Raw genomic sequence first — 6,970 nt, 5'->3', positions numbered from 1 at the left:
ATTCTAAATAACACTTTTCCCTCTCAAATTATGCTTACCTTAATTATGGGTAACTTGCCTAAGTTACCTAATAATGAACTGAACGCTTCCTTAGTTAGCAGGAAGTATAGTCCGGAGTTCATTTGAAATATCTGAATTCAAATGCCCTTAAAAATTTTGTTTTCATGAAACCCCAGAAGGATTGGCAAATACTTAATTTAGGAAAGTGTTGAGAAGTTTCTGTAGGGCTGGCTCTGTGCCCAAGGAAAGATTTCATCCCATGTCCCATCCTTAATGTTTGGATCTAATAAAATGTTTTAAAATATCAATATTAGCAACAAGCTCAGGCCTGATCCTGTTAGATGGCAGCAGCATAAATCCCTTTATAAAGAATCTTACTCTTGGACGAGAGTAACTATTTGCACCCCAAAGTAATGCATGACCCAGTAAGACCAAACTGACCTGTGTGCATTAATCACTTCTAAAAAATACTTTATTTTAAAGGTATGTTTCATTCCATGGCAAGACCTGTTATCTATACCAAGAAATTTCCATAGAGTTGATATTGTTCTTATTGTCCTAACAAGTTAATCTTCAAGAAGTTGATTGAACAACATGGCTATCCCAAGCTTTCTTTTCTTTTATAAAATCACTGTTTGGTCCATATTTTCAGCAGCTCGTCTATAGTGAGCAGTTACCACAGTACCATTGTCCAATCGAGAGCATGACTCAGTCTGTAATGTATGACACTGTCTCAAAGCATCTTTAAGAAAAAATAAAACATGTTTTTGAACCAGAGAAAAATTCAGGATCATGTCACCATGATCCCATTAATTCATCCATCATCTGGAAATATCGGGTTAAGGTTAAATTCTAAAATAAACAGGGTTTGTTAAACATCTGGACCCAGTTTGGAGGGGCCAGTTGTCAATACGGTTAACTCCAGCAGTACTGTAGAGCTTCTTCTAAATATATTCCTTTGAAATGTAACATTAAATTATACTTGCCAATGGTTAGAGTTTGTCAGCTACTGTTGATGTTAGATTGACAAAGATTTTGATTATAAATTAACTTCCGAGATTATGTCACAAAATAAGCAATTTAATTGTTTTATACTTATTTATTTAGTTTTGAGAGAAAGAGAGAGGGTGAGTGTGCACACACAAGTCGGGGAGGGGCAGAGAAAAGGAGAGACAGAATCCCAGGCAGGCTCCCCACACATCAGCACAGAGCCCGATACTCACACAAACTGTAAGATCAGGACCTGAGCTGAGATCAAGAGTCAGATGCTTAACTGACTGTACCACCCGGGCACCCCACAATATAACCAATTTAATAGAGCAGAGCAAGGTCTTCTCCTTTAGAGAAGTAAAAGAATAATCACAAACTAAATAAACATTAGCACTTCAGGAAAATCTAAGCTGAAAGATGCTTGGTTTTGCATGACAAACCGAGAAAATTAGGAATCAGACCAGATCTTTAAGGATAATGCCATCAAGTGACATTTCTGGAGTCATAGCGACTAATGAGAAGAGTGTTTCAGGCATCCCTAAGATCACTCTCACATTCCAAGATCTGCTAGAAAGATTCCTGGAACACAGAATATAGTGGTACTCACAGCTAAGATTTATTATAACAACATGGTAAGGATACAGCGAGATCAAAAGGGGAAAAACAGGCAAAGTCTGGAGGAATCCAAGTACAGGCTTCTTTATTGTTTCTCTCTGTCTCTGTCTCTCTCTCTCTCTCTCTCAGGATCACTCAGAGATCACTCTCCCCCAGCAAACAAATGCAGCCTTAAAGGTGTGATACTGTTGCCCAGGGCAATTCATTAGTGATTTGGCACCCAGGACTTATGCTGGGTGCTGGTCATGCAGGCACCCTCCACCAAGCACACACCAAAATTCTAGACTCCTGTAAGAAAAGTCGGTGTTCAGCATAAACCGTGTTGTTTGCACGGTTATCCATGAGACACCCTTATCATTTAGGGAAGGGTTTATATTAGTGTAGGAGGCAATTTACCTGTCACAGTCCAGGAGGCCAGCCAATGGCCAACCTTGCAAGCAGGTCCCTCTAAGGAAAGCAACCTCCAGGCTGCCGTGTGAACTCCTGTACCAGGAGCAAGCCAGAGAAGCAGCCACAGTCATTTTACAAATGGCCCCAGCATAAAAGGAATGCCCACAGCTAAGGAATGTCATAATTCCTTCAGCACCAGTTAAATAGACTATATTTATATATCATGAAGCAGATTTTTTTGTCCAAGATAAAAGAAAGAATTTTAATGAAGCTGCCAAGAGAGGGGCAGGTAAAAAAACAAATAATGGAAGCAAAGACAGTGAAAGAAAATTCTTGAGTTAGCCAGTAGATATAATCAAGAATACAATCTACTTTGTCCAAATGTGCCCTCATCGCAGGAACACTGAATTTTCCATCAACTATGAGCTTAATCCTGTGTTTGTTTCCTTTGTTTGCCTTTTAATACCCTAAACTTAGCAAAAATCCATCCTTAAACGATAGTTAAAGGGGGTTATCAGAATCTGTAGGGGGCATAACCTGCTTGGGGAGACATGCAGATTTAACCCAGCCCAGGGGAGTGAACTTTGAAGAGTGCAACAGCCAGTGGTGGGGTTTTCTCTGCGATCCGCCAGCCCTCGCTCTGATACCTGCAGAATTCCGTATTCACAACAGCTCTGAAGCAAGACCCTTATCTGGACAGTTGGCCACTTCAACGAAAAGCTGATCTCAGTCAAGAGAAATGCAGAACTCTTGCCCTGAGTTCCTCAGGTGATCTGTGTCAGAGAGATAAGCGCAGGTACAATTGAAAGGATAAAAAATACCGAGGGTAATCTGTCAGATTGTTGACTAAACAAAATCAGTGTGAATCCAAGTGAGCTGAGGAGAGGAATAAATATGCTGCAAATATGCCATCCGTAATTACCGCAAGACTAATCTGCAGACAGCAGCCCAGCCAAGTCAGAGGCACAAATCAGTAAATGTGGCCGCCGAGGTAGGGGTTGCACGCAGACTGGCGAGCCGCTGCAGGGGGAGTCGGCAAGTGATAAGGGCTTTGAAAAAGTTGCTTTTATGGCTAAGTCCTTAAAGGAGATGGATACTTCAACTCTACTTTAGTCCTCAGGATAAGAATTTGTTGATTATAAACTCGGCAGGAAGCGTGAGCTCCCCCTCCCATGACACACATCTCAACAACTGGCAAGAATAAGGAAATTTCACTCCACTAACTGAGAAAAAGATTCCCAAGATGATGCCTCAAAAGTAGGGCCCTCCTTAACACTGGTTGTTGCTATTTGAATTAAATCTAAAAAGGTTAAGAGAGAAGAAAGCATGTATCATGGTTTGAAAGCTGCACAGGAATAAATTATACAAATTAGCTCCCTGCCTTGAAATACAGGTGTCCTTCATTAGCATGCAAGGAACCGATGTGAACACTTCCTTGATTTAGATGCAGAGTCACAGAGCCAGGGCCAGGATAAATGGAGGCGCCACTGGATGAAATAAAAATCAAGCAGTTTGGACCAACTTGGGCCTTTCCCCTGGTGATATTTGCTGTTCAAATCTGATCAAAATTCAAAATAAAGCAAAACAGAAATATATTCTGGTCTTAGTGGTCTAGTCTGTTTATCCTCTTCAGAAGCAACAGAGCACGTCTTTACGACCAAGGTGAAGGGAGCCGGTTGCAAATGGAGACTGCTGGTCTTAGAAGGCCAGGCAGGGTCACAAGGATGAAGCAGAATTTTCTTAGTACTGGTGGCCTAGGGACAACGAACACCAAATGCCCACGTGAAGGGAAAAAGAGCCAATCTGTGAATTTGACTTCTGCCTGCATTTCAATTTTCAAAGTGACTTATGTCTTTAATGGGTTTGGACTTGATTACAGGTCTTTGGTAAATGGAATGGTTTTCATTTTATAAGTATGATAAAACTGCATTAAGTAAGTAGAGAAAAGATAGGAGTCAGTAACTATAGCTAAAGAACTGACTGGGCCAAATAATTGTTTAGCTAATGGCGGCCTTTCATCGGGAAATACACAGGATTTACAATGATCATATTAGAGCATCAGATTAAGCAGCACTGGTCTCTACTTATACGGCAATAGGTGATGTTTATTTGTTTATTTTTCAAGAATATACACTGACTATTTGCAACAATATGAATGGAGCCAGAGTATAATACTAAGTGAAATATGTCAGAGAAAAACAAATACCATATGATTTCACTCACATGTGGAACTTAAGAAACAGCAAATGAATGAGCAAAGAAGGAAATAAGAGAGAGAGAAAAACCAGGAAACAGACTCCTAACTATAGAGAAGAAGCATAGTTCCCGGAGGGGAGGTGGGCGTGGCAGGGATGGGTGAAAACAGGCAATGGCAGTTAAGGAATGCACTTGTCATGATGAGCACTGGGTGATTAAAATAAAAACTTAAAAAAAACAACATATTGACAAGAATATATATTACAAGTGAACATTATAAACATACTCTTATAATCTTTAGTTATTCAGCAAAGGCTTTTGTATACATCTACTGAATATTAATACAAGTCAAATCTTGTAATTAATATCATTAATTTATATCATTAGTATTCCCTTAACTAAATCAGGATTTTTCTGGGCATCTACGATGTGCAAGGCACTTTGAGGCACTGAACACAAGATACAGCCCTGACCCTGAGTGAGCTGACAACGTAAGAATGAGCATGCACGTAACCACTGATTCTAACAGAATCCAACAGAATCAGTAGTGACTGATTAAAAGGTCTTCGAGGATCTGCGCTGGTCAAAAAATTTAAGTGGGTTTTATTAATTATTTGTGGAATTTAATAAGTACTTCTAGAGTATTAAGGATCCTTGAAAAGCACTTGGCTTCTTTAGTTTGTTAAGCATTGCCTTTGTAATATTTATACCAATGCTTTGTACATTTTCTAAAGAAGGGACTCGCTGAGTATAGGTAAATGTCTGCTCAGGCCTTCTCTGAATTATTCTGAATTCTAAGTAAGTAAACCAAAACTTTATCAGTAAGTTTGCTAATCCCCGATGTTCCCCTCCTATGACTGTCGGCCCCAAGGAGCCTGGAGCACCATGACCTCGCAGCCGGACGCTCCTGTGGGCGGGCTGCTGTGCCCCCATGATTAAAGGGGAGAATCTCCCTGGTCTTGGTTTCTTCCTCAGAGACCACGTTTACGGGAGCTTTAAAGTGGTTCCGTGGCCTTTGCACTAATTCACCTGCGTTTTTAATAGGGCAAAAGGCAGCTTGCTTCAATAATAAATTCTGAAATTTAATTTCAGCTTCTGACATTCATGGTTGAGTGTATCTTCCTTTTCCATGAGAGGCTCCACAAATCACTCCAGCACACCTCTACTGAGTCGGGCCCGGGGAAGAGCCCAGCTTTCAGGCAGATCTCCAGGCCGCATCATACAGAGGACAGGGTTCGTCCTGCCAAAAAAGGCTCACGACTGCTCTCTGCAGCTTGTAAGCGAACCCAGGAAGTGCTCTGTGAGTCTCCCAATAGATTCCTACTTCGTGGACTCAGAGACAGAAGCTTCCTTTAAAAACACACAACTTTGAGATTCCTTTTCCCCACAGTTCCAGCAAAAACCTCACTTACTATTTTAAGTGATTTTAGGAGAAGGATGAACTCTCACTTCTTCACATTGTTTTATTGGGGCCCATGGACTATAATGAATATTTGCCCTATTTGGAAACCCTTACATGATTCCCAACGTGCGTTTTTCTCTTTTAAGGATATAGTAAACGGCCCCCTTCCCCCAGTCCTCACCTGTTAGGTATTTAAGACTCTGGTAAAATGTATTAGACTGCACAGTAACCAAGAAATCTACCAAGAACCAATTTGGCCTTTGAGGCCTGACCAGCCTCATTTTCCAAACATTTAAGTTGTTGGGCACGTGCATTTTGGAAAACCTTAATATCCTAGTGCTTCCAGTAACCCTTCCTGGAGAGTCATAGTTTAGGCTCTGATAGAACATTCCTTTCCTTCCCCCAACATGAAGCTAGGCTCTCCCACAGAGTACTACTTCCTCAAAAATCCAGGGAGAAGGCAGTTTTCTTAGAGAAAACACTGCTGAATGCTGTAAGGATGTCAAAATGAACCCCCAGGAAGTCACTAATTTAAGAAAATGGTTTTTTTTTTTTTTTTTTACAGGAGTGGAGGGGGAAGGGAAGATCAAGGATCAAAGTTAAGAGACAAGAAAGCAGGCAACCTGGTTTTACAGTTGTGTGCATAGGTGCGCGCTAACAGGATTCTGTGGATCTAGCCCAGGACTATTTTTAAAGCTCCATCTCAGGAAATGCCATTTCCCCAAGGTTAAGGGCGTATCCTCTCTGGCGCTCAGTAAAGGCCAGGTGCATAGGAGTTTCACTTCTTGTCCCCTACTGTCAGGTGTGCCTCACCCCCACCCCGCGCAAGCTCCTCCTTTGCCCATCCAATCTAAATGGCTTTTGTCCTGAGACACGCAGCATTACAACTTAAAGCAAGGAGACTAGACATTCCTCGCATTGTCTCCCATTTTCCATCTCTGGCCTTTTTTGACCTTCTGAGCTCAGCTCCCACCCTTCTCGCCGAGGACAGTCTGACCTTGCAGTTCAAGTGCTGATTCGAGATAAGCTTCTAACCCCTCAGCTGCACTCATTGGGAAGAGGGTGCTAAACACTAAAATGATTTTCCCCACTGTCTGATTTTCTCTTGTCTCAAAGTAGAGCTGATACAGAAAAAGTTTCAATCCCTGCAAAGGACTTTGCCAACAAAACTCTGCTCTCACAGGCACTCAAAGCGGTATCCCATTCCTTAAGACAAAGTCTTGGGTAGGTCCAGCCAACTGCCATAGCCGGCCACCACGGAGTCTCTAAGTCACCTTCAAGCTTTCATTTTTTAACTAAGGTCCTCTAAACTTCTCATTGCTAATGGAAGAAATAATGAGTCCATGAAGCCAGATTATTGTAATTTGAGAAATCTGC

This window comes from Suricata suricatta, chromosome 2 (genome assembly GCF_006229205.1).
Source record: "Suricata suricatta isolate VVHF042 chromosome 2, meerkat_22Aug2017_6uvM2_HiC, whole genome shotgun sequence".
NCBI lineage: Eukaryota > Metazoa > Chordata > Mammalia > Carnivora > Herpestidae > Suricata > Suricata suricatta.
This window is presented reverse-complemented; position numbering follows the sequence as displayed.